The sequence below is a fragment of the Camellia sinensis genome, chromosome 11, assembly GCF_055761805.1.
Source record: "Camellia sinensis isolate YWXY chromosome 11, ASM5576180v1, whole genome shotgun sequence".
Lineage (NCBI taxonomy): Eukaryota > Viridiplantae > Streptophyta > Magnoliopsida > Ericales > Theaceae > Camellia > Camellia sinensis.
Genome location: NC_138971.1, coordinates 71,268,875 through 71,288,526, shown reverse-complemented (window position 1 = coordinate 71,288,526; position 19,652 = coordinate 71,268,875). Strand labels below are relative to the sequence as shown.

The 19,652-nt window shown below is 40.0% G+C and overlaps 1 pseudogene; it reads right to left on the bottom strand.

The window, feature by feature from the left end:
• Nucleotides 1-1,894: 1,894 nt before the first annotated feature.
• LOC114263831 (uncharacterized) lies at nt 1,895-19,203 on the bottom strand (annotated as a pseudogene).
• Nucleotides 19,204-19,652: the final 449 nt, after the last annotated feature.

Below are 19,652 nucleotides of genomic sequence, written 5' to 3'. Positions count from 1 at the left end.
TTAATCAAGTAAGTTTGACAACTACAATTCGTATCAATTAAAAATTTAAGTGATTATTAAAATATAAATTAAGAATTTAAAAAAATTAACATGAATTTTTCTTATTAGTGAGAACAGAATACCTTGAGATGAAAATCTTGAGATTCAACATTGAATATTAAAACACTGAAAACCTTGAGATTTACAATTTCCTAAATTTAATATGAATATTCAACGTCAAAGGCATCAAGATTCATAAGTTTTTTAAGTCATCTTTAAAAAAATATGCCGATCCAGCGAGTTTTAAAGATATGCCGATCCAGTGAGTCCCACTAGATCAGCATATTTCATGTCAAGAACTTGACCTTTGGCCACAGTTGGCCTATAGTGAGGGGCGTTATCGGATTTTTTGTGAGACTATAGATATTGCTGTCGAGAATTGCGTGGACTGATTGCAAAGGTTCTAACTCTGTCGAATAATCCAAGCCATGGGTACAACATTGAGCAGGTATGCAATTGGCAATGAGTTTCCTTAATCTATATCAGTAAGCAAATTGACAGAGACTGATCATTACTTTTAATTTAAAGTCTTACCAATCCAATAATTAGTTTAAAATCATACCAATCCAAAACTCTACACTCATTTGAGTCATTTTCAAATAAATATGCCAATCTAACGAGACCCAATAAATCAACATATTTCATTTCAAGAATTTGATCTTTGACCACTGTTTAACAGACATGTTTTAGCCAAACAAGATATACAGTACTCAAGATTATAAATATACATATATAATTGGTACCAATGGTGAAGTTGTTCTCCAATCAATGTTACACTAAAATTTTTCTCCAGTAATGTCTTTAAAGGAAAAACTATCCAACTCCTTGGAAACACGCATTTAGTATTTCAACAATTCTTCAAAGTGAGAGCTCATAACAGATCTTCATCAATCTTTGCTACTTGGCAAAACACCCCCTCCTTGTTGCCTGCCAATAACCACTCTATATTTGCATGCCCTGAGAATAGAATAAATCTTCTTAGCCAAAATAAGTATGTAAATATATAAATAAATGAAGATAAATGATAAACAACCAAACAAATTGAAAATCAAGACTAGAATAACAAATTTTTGCGCCCACATTCTTAAACTAATCAGTAGTTAATTAGTTTAGACCACTTTTTAATCTAAATCAAGCCAAATTTTTTGGTATATAGGGTCAAGAGAATGGGACTCCCGGTAAGGGTCACACACGCCAAACTCTTGAGCCTATGAAAGCCCACTCAACCACTAATATGCATTACATGACCAAAAATATCCAAAGTCACATGCCAATGAATTTCCTTTTATTTTGAAACCCATTGGGAATCCAAATGCCTAAACAGATATCCCACAAGGTCAGATAACATATTAGGATTGTTTGAAATGAAGAGTGCCTCTTGATTTGAAGAACTAAGAAACCATATCAACAAAATGACTCCACACAACACCTAGTCCTGTCGTCACCAGAACCTATTTCAGGGCTTTGCAAGAAGCTGATTCTAAGAGCTTCTATTTCCACATATCACTTTCTCTCAATTCACACACCAATTTTGTTCGGAAGCTGATATCCGAATCAAAAAAGTGTAGGCACTGAGAAAAAGTAGTGTGTGAAACTGGACGCTCTCCAAATTTCATGGGCAGAAGCTTGCCTGGTTGGATTCAAGCCTTTATATCTGGTTTAAAGTAAAATAACTACAAAGCTAGCTCTACAAAGTAAAAATAAATAAATTGGCCATGGATTGTCCACAGCTTGCCAGTTTTATCATTTGCTGAAGGGCCTCATACCTTCTTTCAAATTAGGAATTAATCCATGATCTTGTTGAAAAAATATGGGAAAAGAATAAAAAAACACATACCTCAAAACATGTAGGTAATTAGACACTTTTTTCCATGACACCATTTGAGGATTCCTTTCTCTCTCTCCAGATTGCCAGTACTTCATCAGTTTTGAGCCATTGTGTGAATGTCGATTCCTCCAGCGGAGTTGACATCTCATTAGCATAAGCTAGGAGACCAGTAGACACAAACATTGCCCCATTGTCAACACCTGCTATCAATTGTAAATAACCTTCCGCCGCCCTCCCCCCCCCCTCTCGGAGCACATGATTCTCATCATTTCTTGCAAGCGCTCATTGCAGCCCACACCACCAACAATGAGAACATCTTTCTTGTCACATTGTGCCATTGCACACAGTTTTCTAAATGAAACATCCATTACCTTTGACAACGTAGGGAAAGTCTATAAACTTTTCTCCTCTCTTCGCAAGCTGATGAAGAAAGGAAAAAATAAAAAAAGGCAAATTAAGGAGAAAGCATTTATTTATTTCATCATTTCAAGTACATTCTGCTTGCATGAAAATAGCACATAACAGCATGATCAGTAGCTAAAGGCTATCTAAGAAAAATTTAGAATATCTCTAGAATGAAAAATAAGCGTAAAATAGCAAACCAAAGTCCCAGAGAGAACCTTCATAAATGAGAGGTGTAATGAACCTCAAAGACATAATCTAAACTCACCCAAGAAATCAAAAATTACACATCAATCATGTAATGTCAACGCAGTGCTTTGCTAAAATATTGAAAAACAAATAAGATAAGAAAAAACATATTTTTAAAAAATGATAATAAGAACTAATCAAATAAGATGAAGGTAGACTAAATACATTGGAGAAACATAAGAAAAAAAAAACACGGATAAAGCTTCTATTACCTATATTGAACAAGAACTAACAATAAACTGAACCTTGCACTAAATTCACCAATATCTACTGCTCACTGACCAAACTCAAAATAGAACAAGAAACACAAAAGTTGAATTGTATATAAAATAATATAGTAATAGAACTCAACCCAAAAAAGCCAGCATCCTAACTTGTTAGGATTATGGGACACAAGAAATCAATCACACACAATAAAACAAGAGATTTATGTGGTTTGACAATTGCCTACATCCACGGGAGAGATATCCACTATAGAATTATCCCGGAGGGAGATTACAGTACTCACACCTCACAAATCTCTCTATAGCACTCTCACTCACAGATTATACCCTCTGTGTTTGCTCTTCAGCTCTGTGTATCACTACCATTGTGTCCTCAACCCCTCCTCACTCATCTCAATTTATAACCAAGAGAAGAGGAGTAGGTGAAGTGACAGCCATAATTGGCCAAGGTGGTGCCACTTTCACTATCTTCCTTTAGTGAGTTGGTGTTACCCGCACCAGCCTTCTTTAGCACATGGTGCCACCCACACCGTGTGGAGTGTGGGATGGAATCTAATAATTCTCCCCCTCCACGCCCGCTTTAACCACAATATTTCCTTTCCAGCATCTGCAACCGCAATGTACTCTGCCTCTGTTGTAGATAAAGCAACACACTGTTGTAGTTTGGACTGCCATGAAACAGCTCCCCCTACAAAGGTGAACATAAATCCTGATGTAGACTTTCTACCATCAAGATCACCTGCCATATCGGCATCTGTAAACCCTCCAAAATTGGTTCAGCTCCCCCGAAACATAAACACATCTTTGAAGTTCCCTTCAAGTATTGAAGAATCCATTTGACCACCTCTCAATGCTCCTTTCTTGGATTGGCGAGGAATCTGCTCACAACGCCAACTGCGTGAGCTATATCTGGCTGGGTACACGCCATTGCATACATCAAACTTCCTACTGTGGAAGAATAAGGGATTGCCTCCATTTTTTTCCTTTTAGAGCTGGTCGTGGGATACGAACGCTTTGTCACATTGAAATGGTTGGCCAGTGGTGTGCTGACTGGCTTGGCATCTTTCATGTTAAACCTTTCAATCACCCGTTCAACATATTTCTCCTGTGACAGCCATATCTTCTTGGCTTTTCTGTCACGAACAATCTTTATGCCCCAAATTTGCTGTGCTGGGCCTAAATTCTTCATGTCAAAATACTGCGACAAGTCCTTTTTCAACTTGTTGATCATAGCAGTATCATGTCCGATGATCAGCCTATCATCGACATACAACAGTAGGATAATGAAGTTTCTATCCGAAAACCTTCGAAAATATACACACTGGTCTGCCACCGTCTTGTGTACTCGTGATCCACCATAAATGAATCAAACTTCTTGTACCATTACCTAGGCGCCTGTTTCAGGCTGTAGAGACTCTTCTTCAATTTGCAGACTAGATTTTGTTTTCTTTTAACTTCAAATCCTTCTGGTTGCTCTATGTAGATCTCTTCTCCTAAATCACCATGGAGAAAGGCAGTCTTGACATCCATTTGTTCTACTTCCAGATTCAAGCGAGCTGCTAATCCCAGAGCTACTCGAATGGAAGTCATCTTTACAACAGGGGAGAAGATCTCATCAAAATCAATTCCTTTCTTCTGCATAAAGCCTTTGACCACCAAACGAGCTTTATGCTGCAATAGTTTACCGTTTCCATCTTTCTTCAACTTATACACCCATTTGTTCTTCAAGGCTCTTCTGTCTCTTGGAAGTGGAACAAGCTCATAAGTGTGGTTCTTCTACAAAGAACTCATCTCCTCCTTCATGGCTTGCATCCAACAGTCTTTCTCTGTATGACTCTTGGCTTCCGAAAAACTCTCGGGCTCCCCTCCATTAGTAATCAGAATATACCGAAAAGCGGGATATTTGGTTGATGGCACGGCAACTCTTTCAAATCTCCGCAACTGAGGCCCAGTTGCCTCTGGTTGAGGGGGTTACTCCCCCTGCTCATCACCTTCTTCATCCAGGTCTTCATCTATTTTCTCGTGATCCTCAATTTTTGGCATAAGATCCTGCAACTCTGGCACTTCTTGTTGCACATCATCACATCTAGCATTTTGTGATGGCTCGGGAGATGGAAACAAGTCTGGAGTGATGACATCTCTAGACTTTGCAGATTTCTCAAAATCTGCTACTGGCTGGTCTTCTTGGAACACAACATCTCTACTCCTGAACATCTTCTTGTTCACTGGGTCCCACACCTTGTACCCAAATGCTGCACCTGAATAGCCCACAAATATACATGGAGTGGACTTGTCATCAAGCTTTTGTCTGTTTTCCTTGGAGATATGTGCAAAGGCCTTACACCTGAAGACTCTCAAGTGAGAATATGATACCTTTCTTCTAGACCAGACTTCTTCAGGTATCGCAAAATTCAATGGGACTGAAGGTGACCTGTTGATGAGATAACAGGCTGTACGGGCGGCTTCAAACCAGAATGAATTTGGCAGCTTTGCCATTTTGAGCATACATCTGAATCTTTCAATAATAGTGCGGTTCATCCTTTCTGCCACACCATTGTGTTGCGGGCTGCCGGGAACTGTTGTCTCGTGCCTGATACCTCCACTGGCACAGTATGCTGCAAAAGCATTGGAAGTGTACTCGCCTCCATTGTCTGTGCGAAGACACTTCAACTTCTTCCCGGTCTCTCTTTCCACCATTGCATAGAACTCCTGAAAGTGCTGAAATACCTCATCCTTTGTCTTCAGGAAATACACCCACAACTTCCTTGATACATCATCAATGGAAGTCAGAAAATACTTGCGGCCGCAATGTGACTTGTCACGACCCAAACCCGCCCCTATGGGTTTAGCACCGTAACCGGCCAGTAATCCGAGATTACCGAAGGCCTGCTTAACAGTAATACAGTAAAAAAGAGTACAGGGACATGGCGGAAGCCAAAATAGTAAATAAACAATGTCCAATGAGCTGTAACAGCCTGTATGCAAAAGGACTTTCATACATATACGCAGTCAGTGACAAAACAGTATGTACATTATACACAGTCATTCAGAACAGGGACTTAATTCCCATTAAACAGTACAGTACAGTCTAAACAGATCACAAACAGATACAGAGACCGACGGGGAAATTAAAACACCCCAAAGCCATAGCTTGGCAAGCTCGGAACCTCGCAGTGAGGCACAGTGGTTGGCTTGACAAAACTGGAGTTTACCCCGACGCTTCTAGCCGCGGTCTGGTGCCTGTACACCTACACACACACACACACACACACACACACACACATATATATATATATGAGCAGTGAGCTAAAGCCCAGTGAATAACATAATGCGTAAAGGGGTTTAGAATGAATGTCCTTACAGTAATGAAAATAGTTCATTAAATCAGTATTTCAGTCGTTCAGACATTCAGTGATATATGGTATATCCATTAGCATAGCAGTACAGTAAACAGTAGGTCTTAAAAGACCGAACAATCAATGATGGCCATCAATCAGTAAACAGTAGTGGTTCCAACAAGGGAACCGACAGAGATCTCTGTAACAGTAACAGTAAACAGTAGGTGCTAAGGATGCCACAATACAGTTCAGAATATAGGACATACATTCATTCAATTAACAGTATCAGTTCAGAAAGCAGTTCAGTTAAACAGTCAGAAATATTCACAGTTGAACATATCTTTACACAATTGTTACTCACAGAGTTCTGGGCTACAGTAAGTTAGAGCGTCTCCTCGGAAAGACAACCCTACACAGTTTACAGGATGAACACGCACTAAGTTTCACAGTTGGAAAAGATGATAACTTAATCCCTAATTTGCCTCAGTGTGGTTCTACATCTATATCCTCATTAAGATGTCTTAAACTAGGCCTAAGAATGCCTAGGATGGAATGAGGATGCGAAGATGCACTTTAAAAGCATTTTCAGAAAATAGGGGTCTCGCTCGAGCATGGCTTTCTTCGCTCGAGCGAGCTTGACAAAACAGTGGGGTCGCTCGAGCGTGGACTTCCTCGCTCGAGCGATCTGTAAAAATGAAAAAAGTGCTGGATGTTGGAAATCTCCGCTCGATGCTCGCTCGAGCGTAAGACACAGTCCTCGCTCAAGCGTAGGTTCTCTCGCTCGAGCGTGCGTCTGCGTGCACCAAGAACCTGAGAGCTTGCAATTTACGCTCGAGCCACCATTCCTTCGCTCGAGCGGAGCTCAGAATAAACAATGGTCGCTCGAGCGTGGAATCCGTCGCTCGAGCGAAGAAGCCAAATTCTGGAATTTCCAGATTTGCCTCCCAAGCTCAAACCAAGCATTCCTTAGCTCAAAACTCGACTTCTTGGGCCCAATTTCTGGAAAACACATCTAAACTCAATATACAATTAGTTCCAAAGCTCAATTTGTGAAACCAAAGCCCAAGGGTGAGTCAATTAAATCCAAATTCAAACCAATTTTCATGAACATGCTACAAACATGACATGCATGAATTTAAACCAATTCAAAGCTCCAATTACTTGCTCAATGAGTCTATATCTTCAAAAATATGGTGAATTCATGGTCCTTATATTAACATGAACATGCATGCAAGATTTCCATGAAATCAAACTCAAAACTTTTCAATGTACACATGCATGCAAGATTAGAGCTACAATTCAACATTATTAGACTAAATCTTGACCTAGATCACTAGAGGCTCATGAAACATGTAAAATCAACTCAAATACACAATTAAGAAGGTGAGTCTTCAACCTTAAGTCTTGAATTATAGGCAAGGAAGCTTAATTTAGCAATCTACACTTCAATTCCTTCAATTTCCAAGCAATTCAACAAGATGAAGCCAAATTCTCTCTTAATTCTCTCCCTCTCTCTCTCTCTATTTCGGTTGAGACATGAAATGGCCTGATGAAATGTTTTTGTTCAAGTGTGTATGAAGATCAAATGTTCAGCTAGTGGCCACTCACAATGGTATTAAGGTAAATATGGCCAACTCTTGACATTAAGCTTATTTTAATCTAATTTAATCATACCAAATCACATTTTAGATAAATACACCATTAAATCACATAAATTCTACTAATCATGAAACACTAATCAATTTCTGGTTCGACCGCCGATAAGGCCTTCAATTAGCAGTTTAAACATAAAACACAAACAGATAATCAAACAGGCAACAGATAGATATACAATTAAACAGATACACTCAGTCAATTCAGTTCCAGATTTCAGTTAGTCAGTTCAGTATTTCAGTTGATTCAATTACTTATCATAATCAGTCTTAGTTTAACGGTAATCAGTGGTTAATCGGTAAACAGTGACGAGGGTTGTTACAGTCTCTCCTCCTTAAAAAGAGTTTAGTCCTCTAAACTCGAATTACCTTAATTCTGGAAGAAAACAGGATTCAGTGGAAACAGTTCAAGATATCTCTTGGCCATGTCATCTTCCCTTTCCCAAGTGGCATACACGCCACCATGGTTTTGCCAGTCGACTTTCACCAACGGAATCTCTTTGTTTCTTAACTTTTTGATCCGTCTGTTTACAATCTGAATAGGCCGTTCCTCGTAAGTGTAGTCATCACTCAACACTACACGAGTATGCTCTATCACATGGAAAGGATCCCGGAGGTAGTCCCTCAACATAGAAATGTGGAAGATGTTATGCATATGCTCCATTTCAGGAGGAAGCGCAACTTGATACGCCACCGGATTAATTTTCTCAATAATCTAATACGGTCCGACATATCTTGACGCTAACTTGCCTTTGACTCCAAAATGAGTCTGGCCTTTCATCGGTGTCACTTTCACAAAAACGTGATCACCCACTTCATACTCTCTGTCTTGTCTTCTGACATCTACATAACTTTTCTGTCGGCTCTGTGCAGTTTTCAGTCTCTGTTGTATCAGTTTCACTTTCTCAGTCGTTTCATATACAATCTCGGGCCCAAGCAAAGGCCCATCTCCAACTTCTGCCCAGGAAATCGGAGATCTACATTTTCTGCCATACAATGCCTCGAAAGGCGCCATACCAATACTTGAATGATAGCTGTTGTTGTAGGCGAATTCAGCTAAGGGCAAATGGCTTTCCCAGTTTCCCTAAAAATCAAGGACACACATTCTCAGTAAATCCTCCAGAGTCTAGATGGTCCTTTTTGACTGGCCATCTGTCTGAGGATGATAGGCACTACTCAGTCTCAGTTCAGTACCCAATGCAGTCTGTAGGCTTTGCCAAAATCTTGATGTAAACTTCGAATCTCTGTTAGAAACAATGGACACAGGCACTCCATGCAGTCTAACAATTTCGTCAATATAAATTACAGCCAATTTGTCCGCATTATAAATTGTCGTGATAGGTAAGAAGTGAGCAAATTTAGTCAGTCTATCAACAATAACCCAAATTGAGTCCATACCTTTACTGGAGCGAGGCAATCCAACGATAAAATCCATAGTAATATGTTCTCATTTCCACTCCGGTATCGGTAAGGGCTGCAATAAGCCTACGGGTCATTGATGTTCGGCTTTGACTTGTTGGCAATAAAGACATTTTGATACAAAATCAGAAATTTCTTTCTTCATTCCCGGCCACCAGAAATTCAGTTTCAGGTCTTGGTACATTTTCCTATTCCCGGATGGATAGAAAATTTTGAATTGTGGCCCTCTTGTAGAACTCTTCTTTTCAATTCAGAATCACTCGGTACACACAGTCTTTCCTGAAACCTCAGTACATTATTTTCAAATTTGAACCCCGGTCTCGGTTTAGATTCCCTTTCTTCGATGATCTTCTTCAAGAAGTCATCCAATTGCTGTTTCTCTTTAATTTCTTCAATTAGTGCCGGTTGAGCAGAAATAAAGCTATTGTTCCACCTTGTTCTCGCAAAACAATTTCAATTTCAGATTTTTCAAGGTCACAAAGCAACTCTTTCTGCCCGGTGAGCAAACAGGCTAAGTTTCCAATTGATTTCCGGCTCAGTGCATCAGCAACGGTGTTGGTTTTTCCCAGATGGTACAATATATGTAGGTCATAATCTTTTATCAATTCTAGCCATCTCTGTTGTCTCATGTTCAGTTCTTTCTGTGTGAAGAAATATTTTAAACTCTTGCGGTCGGTGTACACTTCACATGTCGCCCCATATAGGTAGTGACGCCAGATTTTCAGTGCAAATACTACTGCAGCAAGTTCCAGATCATGGGTCGAGTAGTTCTTTTCATGCGGTCTTAGTTGTCGGGAAGCATAAGCAATTACTCTCCCATTCTGCATTAAAACACACCCCAAACCCTTATGAGAAGCATCACTAAATACAGTATAACCATCCGTACCTGAAGGTAGGGTAAGAACCAGTGCAGTCACAAGTCGAGTTTTCAACTCTTGGAAAGCGGATTCCCTTTGGTCAGTCCAGTCAAATGATATCCCCTTTTGTGTCAGTTGAGTCAATGGTAAGGCAATTTTGGAGAAATCTTTGACAAATCTTTTGTAATACCCGGCTAGTCCTAAAAAGCTTCGGACTTCTGTCACATTTGTTGGTCTAGGCCAGTTTACTACAGCTTCAATTTTCTGCGGATCAACAGAAATTCCATCTTTGCTAACAATATGCCCCAAAAACATAACATGATCGAGCCAAAACTCACATTTAGACAGTTTAGCATAAAGTTTCTGTTCTCTTAGGGTTTGTAGGGCAAGTCTCAGATAATGTTCATGTTCTTCTCTAGTCTTAGAATAAATCAGGATGTCATCAATGAATACAACAATAAAGTCATCAAGGAATGGTTTAAAGATTCTGTTCATGAGGTCCATAAATGCAGCAGATGCATTGGTAACTCCGAAAGGCATAACTAAAAATTCGTAATGTCCATACCTCGTTTGAAAAGTAGTTTTGTCTATGTCTTCTGGTTTAACTTTCAGCTGATAATATCCGGATCTGAGATCAATCTTAGAGAACACTTAGGCACCCTGTAACTGATCAAATAAGTCATCAATATGAGGCAATGGGTATTTATTTTTCACAGTTACCTTGTTCAGTTCACGGTAGTCAATACACAGTCTCAGTGAGCCGTCTTTCTTTTTCACAAACAAGACAGGTGCGCCCCACGGCGAAGTACTAGGCCTGATGAACTTTTTGTCTAACAGTTCTTGCAGTTGCACTTTCAATTCTTTCAGTTCAGTTGGAGCCATTCGGTAAGGAGCTTTAGATACTGGCTATGTTCCCGGAATCACATCAGCAGTGAACTCAATCTCCCTATCAATCAAATCCCCTGGCAAATTATCTGGAAAAACATCTGGGAATTCTCTGACTATAGGAATACTGTTCACATTAGCATTATCATCAGTAGATACAGTCAATACAGAATACATATATCCTTTACACCCCTTTCTAATCAATTTAACAGCTTTCACGGATGAAATCAAATACGAAGGAGGTACTACTCCATTTCCATTAAACACAAATTCAGGCAAACTAGGTGGACAGAAAACTACTTGTTTCGTTACACAGTCTATAGTGGCATGATATTTCGTTAACCAGTCCATTCCCAATATAACATCAAAATGGTCTATGTTCAAAGGCAGTAAATCAATATACAGATGTGCATCTCCAACAATAATTTCACAAGCAGGGTACATGTATGCACAAGTCATGGATCCCCCAACGGGTGAAGATACAGCTAACAGATAATTCATGGGTTCTAAGGGTCTATTCAATTTTCGTGAAAAAGCATGCGATACATATGAATGCGTAGACCCCGAATCAATCAGTACATATGCATTTTGAGCACAAATAGAAAGGATACCTGACACAACGGTCTCAGTATTTTGTACGTCTCCCAGTATTAGGGCGAACACTCGGCCCTGCCTCATAGGCTCTTTCCCAGTAGCTTTGGGGTTCGATTTTGGTGCAACAGTTGATGCTGCTACGCTTGGTGCAGCTTTACTATTGGCCTGCGGTGTAGAGGGGCAGTCTTTAACCATGTGGCCCACCTTGCCACACCTGTAACAGGCTCCAGATATTTTGTAACAAACCCCTTTATGCTTCCTGCCACACTCAGAACAGGGTGGTATGAAACCACTCCCTTGGCTGGGGCTAGTTGTTGACCCCATGTTCTGTTTCTTGTTCAATGGGTTATGCTTGCCTTTCTTGAACTTAAAACCCTGCCTTTTACCACGCCATTCAGACGCTGGTGTTTCAGTTTTCAGTGCCTCGATGTTCGACTCAGCCATCAGTGCTCGGTCAAGAACATTTACATAATTCGGTAATTTCAGAACATTAATTCTATCGAGTATTGCAACATTAAGGCCACCTTCAAACTTCCTGGCCTTCTTGTAATCAGTGTCCACCATGTGTGGTGCATATCTAGCATGCTCGGTGAACTTTGTCTCATATTCAGCAATGGACATTGTGCCATGTCTCAACTGTTCAAATTCAGTTACTTTTCTGTCCCTAACACACTGAGGGAAATACTTTTCGAAGAAGGCTCCTTTAAATTGAGCCCAAGTCATAACAGTGTTGTCATCACGGATAAGCATCCACCACCTTCTAGCCTCTTCTTGTAAGGTGAAGGTAGCTAACAGTACTTTATGTGCTTCAGAGCACAGAAACACCTCAAATAACTTTTCTGTTTCAAGAACCCATGCTTCAGCTTTTAACGGTTCAAGGCCTCCCTGAAAGGATAGCGGTTTCATTTTGCTGAACTTTTGGGTGAGAGCAATTATGTCCCCATCATTAACATTCACATTCTGTTTCGGCTGTACCGAAGGAGGAGGTGGGGGCTGTTGATTCTGTTGTTGATCTAGTCTTTCAGTTATTAGTTCCATCATTCTTTCCAGTCTTGCCATTCTTGCCTCAGAGGATGAGGATTCAGATTCATTTGCAGTTCTTGCATTATCCATTTCACTATAGGCAGTTATAACAGTTATCAACATAGGCAGTCATTTGTTTAAACAGATTAACACATTAGCATATATTCAGTCACATCATAGCCACACACTTATCATGCTCATGTAATGCCCTAATCGCTTTTCTAAGACATCCTATAGCTCATTTGGACACGTGTGTGCGGTATAAGTCGTGGTAAGTATCGCTCTGATACCACTCTGTCACGACCCAAACCCGCCCCTATGGGTTTAACACCGTAACCGGCCAGTAATCCGAGATTACCGAAGGCCTGCTTAACAGTAATACAGTAAAACAAAGTACAGGGGCATGGCGGAAGCCAAAACAATAAATAAACAATGTCCAATGAGCTGTGACAGTCTGTATGCAAAAGGACTTTCATACATATACGCAGTCAGTGACAAAACAGTATGTACATTATACACAGTCACTCAGAACAGGGACTTAATCCCCATTAAATAGTACAGTACAGTCTAAACAGATCACAAACAGATATAGAGACCGATGGGGAAATTAAAACACCCCAAAGCCATAGCTTGGCAAGCTCGGAACCTCGTAGTGAGGCACAGTGGTTGGCTTGACAAAATTGGAGTTTACCCCGACGCTTCTAGCCGCGGTCTGGTGCCTGTACACCTACATATATATATATATATATATATATATATGAGCAGTGAGCTAAAGCCCAGTGAATAACATAATGCGTAAAGGGGTTTAGAATGAATGTCCTTACAATAATGAAAACAGTTCATTAAATCAGTATTTCAGTCGTTCAGACATTCAATGATATGTAGTACATCCATTAGCATAGCAGTACAGTAAACAGTAGGTCTTAAAAGACCGAACAGTCAATGATGGCCATCAATTAGTAAACAGTAGTGGTTCCAACAAGGGAACTGACAGAGATCTCTGTAACAGTAACAGTAAACAGTAGGTGCTAAGGATGCCACAATACAGTTCAGAATATAGGACATACATTCATTCAATTAACAGTATCAGTTCAGAAAGCAGTTCAGTTAAACAGTCAAAAATATTCACAGTTGAACATATCTTTACACAATCGTTACTCACAGAGTTCTGGGCTACAGTAAGTTAGAGCGTCTCCTCGGAAAGCCAACTCTACACAGTTTACAGGATGAGCACACACTAAGTTTCACAGTTGGGAAAGATGATAACTTAATCCCTAATTTGCCTCGTTGTGGTTCTACATCTATATCCTCATTAAAATGTCTTAAACTAGGCCTAAGAATGCCTAGGATGGAATGAGGATGCGAAGATGCACTTTAAAAGCATTTTCAGAAAACAGGGGTCTCGCTCGAGCATGGCTTTCTTCACTCGAGCGAGCTTGACAAAACAATGGGGTCGCTCGAGCGTGGACTTCCTCGCTCGAGCGATCTGTAAAAATGAAAAAAGTGCTGGATGTTGGAAATCTCCGCTCGATGCTCGCTCGAGCGTAAGACACAGTCCTCGCTCAAGCGTAGGTTCTCTCGCTCGAGCGTGCGTCTGCGTGCACCAAGAACTTGAGAGCTTGCAATTTACGCTCGAGCCACCATTCCTGCGTGGAATCCTTCGCTCGAGCGAAGAAGCCAAATTCTGGAATTTCCAGATTTGCCTCCCAAGCTCAAACCAAGCATTCCTTAGCTCAAAACTCAACTTCTTGGGCCCAATTTCTGGAAAACACATCTAAACTCAATATACAATTAGTTCCAAAGCTCAATTTGTGAAACCAAAGCCCAAGGGTGAGTCAATTAAATCCAAATTCAAACCAATTTTCATGAACATGCTTAAAACATGACATGCATGAATTTAAACCAATTCAAAGCTCCAATTACTTGCTCAATGAGTCTATATCTTCAAAAATATGGTGAATTCATGGTCCTTATATTAACATGAACATGCATGCAAGATTTCCATGAAATCAAACTCAAAACTCTTCAATGTACACATGCATGCAAGATTAGAGCTACAATTCAACATTATTAGACTAAATCTTGACCTAGATCACTAGAGGCTCATGAAACATGTAAAATCAACTCAAATACACAATTAAGAAGGTGAGTCTCCAACCTTAAGTCTTGAATTATAGGCAAGGAAGCTTAATTTAGCAATCTACACTTCAATTCCTTCAATTTCCAAGCAATTCAACAAGATGAAGCCAAATTCTCTCTTAATTCTCTCCCTCTCTCTCTCTCTCTATTTCGGTTGAGACATGAAATGGCCTGATGAAATGTTTTTGTTCAAGTGTGTATGAAGATCAAATGTTTAGCTAGTGGCCACTCACAATGGCATTAAGGTAAATATGGCCAACTCTTGACATTAAGCTTATTTTAATCTAATTTAATCATACCAAATCACATTTTAGATAAATACACCATTAAATCACATAAATTCTACTGATCATGAAACACTAATCAATTTCTGGTTCGGCCGCCGATAAGGCCTTCAATTAGCAGTTTAAACATAAAACACAAACAAATAATCAAACAGGCAACAGATAGATATACAATTAAACAGATACACTCAGTCAATTTAGTTCCAGATTTCAGTTAGTCAGTTCAGTATTTCAGTTGATTCAATTACTTATCATAATCAGTCTTAGTTTAACGGTAATCAGTGGTTAATCAGTAAACAGTGACGATGGTTGTTACATGACTCCACTTCGATTGGGCCACAAACATTCGAGTATACCATATTGAGCACTTCTGTTTTCCTCCTGCTTATTGAACTGAATGATACTCGATGTTGTTTGCCATAAAGGCAATGATCACACGGCTTCAAGGCACTCCCTTTGGATAAGGGTATTATGGATTGCTTTGCCAACAGATGCAATCCCTTCTCACTCATGTGAGCTAGTCTTCTATGCCATAAGTCCGGTGACTCCTTATTTTCTGCTACATTAAGATTTTCCAGACAGATCTTCATTTGAGTCTTATACAGTGTTGAAGACATCTCTCCCCTGGCAATTGTCAAAGCTCCTCCTGTCAGCTTCCAATGGCCATTTTTTAATTTACTTGTATAGCCCTGTCAGTCCAGGGCGCTTCTGGAGATAAGATTGAGGCGCAAATCTGGAACATGCCTCACATCTTTGAGAACCAGCTTGTTCCCGACATTAGTCTGAATACTAATGTCGCCAATACCCACAATCTTCGAATAGCTAGAATTCCCCATTCGAACAGTGCCAAAATCTCCAGCGTTGTACAAGCTAAAGAGTTCTTTGTGGGAAGTGGCGTGATAGGATGCAACTATTTCTATCACCCATTCTGTGTAGCTGTGGTTAGCCACGTGAAGGCAATCCTCCTCTTTACCAGCTGGAAGAAGTATTTCATCAGTTGTTCTGGCTGTTGTGTTCTTATCTCCTTTTGACTTACTGCTTTGGCCTTTCTCTTTCCGGCTTGGGCAGTTTCTCTTTATGTGACCCTGCTGGCCACAGTGAAAGCAAGTAAGTTGGAGTTACCTCGACCTTTGTTGTCTCTGGATTTACTCATGTTGTTCCAGCTGCTTCTACTCTTGCTTCTTCCTCTACCTCTTCATTTACCTCTTTCTCTACCTCTATCTTCTGTGACAAGAGCATGGGACTAATTACTTCCCATGTCTTTCCTTCTTGTCTCTTCATTGTACATGGCGTCTGTGACCATGCTCATGATCAGCTTCCCTTCTGGTGTAGAGTTGCTGAGAGAGACCACCAACGTCTCCCAGCTGTCCGGTAAAGAACTGAGCAGTAGTACGGCTTGCATTTCATCGTCTAAGCGCATCTTAACAGTTGCAAGCTGATTCACTAAATTTTTGAATTCACTGGTGTGCTCGGCGATAGACATTCCATTCTTCAACTTCAAATTGACAAGCCTTCTCATCACCAAGGCTTTGTTTCGAACGGTCTTTGACCGGTACATGTTGTCTAACATTGTCCATAGAGAATAGGCATATGTCTCTTCGGCGACATGATGGTACACACCGTGGTCTATCCATTGTCTGATACAACCGATAGTCTTGCGGTTCATCTTTATTCAGTCATCATCTTTCACTCCTTGAGGTTTAACCCCCTTTATAAAAATAGGGTCAAACAAGTCTTTATAAAACAAGATGTCTTCCATCTATGACTTCCAAATTGCATAATTGGAAGGAGTCAACTTGAACATAAATCCTGAAGTTGATGTGGATTCCTTCATTGTATTCTTTCTTTTTACAAAAAAAACTTCGAATGAAAAATTTGACTATACGGATGTATCCAGAATACTCCAAATAGCTGGAAAGTACTATTGGATCGTCAAAACGGACTCAGAATGGCTCAGATCAAGCCAAAACAGTTTGGACAGTTCAGATTTGCAGAATCTGGTGCGTCTGAGATGCACTGGATAATTCCTCTGGCACGGCTGGTCAATTGGCTTGGTCAACGGCTTGGTCAACGAATGGCCAACAGCGCGGCTTCTGGCGCGACGCAGCTCAGCAACGCGGCTCGACTCAGCTTTAGCAGTTCAGTCAACGGTCAAATGAGGCTGACGTGTCTGCCACGTGGTTGATGACGTGACGACATGTGCTAGTGACGTGGTAGTGGCGCATTGATGACGTCACTGTCACACGCAGAGTGACTCTCCTTCCTCCTTCAGCCTCGCGTCAGGCGCATGTGTGAAACTGGACTGACGTGCCATCTGTGTTAACGACGCGTAGCGACGCATATCGAGACTGGGATTCGTGCGTAGACTTCAGAGAGAGCATGAGAGCGCGTGCAAGCTCTTCTGGGGCTCTTCTTTGCTGTTTTGGACTCCTCTCCATGAGACCTTGCTCCTAGTATGCTCAAAACCTGATTTTGAGCAACTTTATTTCTGGGCAATTTCGAAAAACACTCTATTTTTGTTCCGAAACGCAACCGACGAGGCTTTGATACCACTTGTTAGGACTATGGGACACCAAAAATCAATCACGCACAATAAAACAAAATATTTACGTGGTTCGGCAATTGCCTACGTCCACAAGAGAGATATCCACTATAGAATTATCCCGGAAGGAGATTACAGTACTCACACCTCACAACTCTCTCTGTAGCACTCTCACTCACAAATTATACCCTCTGTGTTTGCTCTTCAGCTCTGTGTATCACTCCTATTGTGTCCTCAACCCCTCCTCACTCATTTCAATTTATAACCAAGAGAAGAGGAGCAGGTGAAGTGACAGCCATAATTGGCCAAGGTGGTGCCACCCTCACTATCTTCCTTTAGTGAGTTGGTGTTGCCCCCACCACTCTTTTTTAGTACATGGTGCCACCCACACCATGTGGAGTGTGGGCTGGAAGCTAACATAACCATTTCAGGTAGGTTTCAGCTTTAGCCTTCATTCAACTCCATCTACAGGCATATCATCTCATAAATCCTTGGCAACTATTTCTTTCTCATAGCCCCAGCTGATGTTCATTTTGGCCTTCCTCTTATTCTTTTAGCAACTTAAATTTAATTCTTCCTTTGGGAGGAGTGGCAGAAAACTGAGAGGAAAGATTCTACACAAAGTAAAGAAAAGAAAGGGAGGGAAAGGAAGAATTACCTCACCCTTTATCTATTTGGTTAAACATGAAAGAAAGAAAAAGAAATAAATACTACCAACTGCTTATTTAATCATTTTCTGTTACAAATGAAGAAAAGGGTGTTATATAACTAACTACAATGGCCTAGGCCTAACAACCACAAAATTCCCATCTTCAACAGAGTTCACAAGGAAGTAAATAATAAAATTTCTTCTTTAAAGATTAAGAAAATTGTCAAAGAGTCTCAAAGCCTCATTTATAGTTGTCTTTGTGTGCATCTTTAGTCTTTTGAGAAGGCAGGGGGGAGAGGATACCAAAATCGAGCTATACAACATTCGAAGATCAGAAATTGGCAAGCCATAACCAAAACTTTTCCCAATACAGTGCAAGCTAGTCAAATAACATCAAAAGGTGGTCTCATGCAAGTATTGATCTCAAACATAATGCAAAACTGAATCATAGTAAGAAATAACGTCTTAGAGAACATATCAATAAATAAAATAAAATAAATCTACTAACTTCTATAGTTAAACAAGTAAAACATCAAATAGCAGCTCAATTTTATTTTTATTTTTTTGTCTTCCGCAAGTTTTTAGACATTTCAACACAATAACCTATGAAGATATGACTATTAATGGTTAGCCTCTGTGTGAATTTACCTACTGATATAGGTTAAGGAAACTTGCTTCCAATTGCATACCTGCTCAATGTTGTACCCAGGGTTTGCATCAATAGACAGAGTTAGAACCGTCACAAACTGGTCCAAGCAATTCCTAACAGCAATATCTATAGTCTCACTAAAAATCCGATACTGCCCCTCGCTCTATGCAATCACCTGTGTGTTCCCACCACTTACATATAGCATAACAGGGTCATCTGGACCAGTGACAACCCTTCCCATCTCAATATGAGCAACACAATGATTTACTGCAACAATGGTGTTGGGCAGTTTCTCGGGGAAAGAATCCCTTCCCTGGTGGGGTAACATAGGTGTGTCTTGGGTTTGATAAAATTGAGCCATCAAGGATCACAACCCCAACACCAATCTTATTGGCTGACCCCAAACCCCTAGAGCTATCATCTTCTTCATCTTTAAGAATAATATGCCTAAATCAAATCTGTCTTCAAATTAAGTTGATGAGTTCAACTGAAATTATTTATTCCTGTTATCTGGGAAGAAAAAATACATAGTTAAGAGACTTTGTCACAACTAGATACATTTCATGTATGGCATGATTGGAGGTGCCAGTAATGATTACGAAGTTGTAACATGAATGCAGTGAGTGTTACAGACAATAATAGCATTGTAGTGGAAAAAAATAAAATGGGCTTAATGTTGGAAATAAATTGAATCAAAAGTAAGGCGAAAGAAGGCTTTTGTTGAGATGATTTCTTAGAAAATGTTGAACTTCAATTTGTCAACATCAATTGTCAATTAAAAGATTGAAAAGTTTTTTTTTTTCCCTTGTTTTTGAGAGGACTCCATTTTTGTAGTCAAATGAATGGTTTTATTTAAACTCAAACCCATTTCTCCAATTT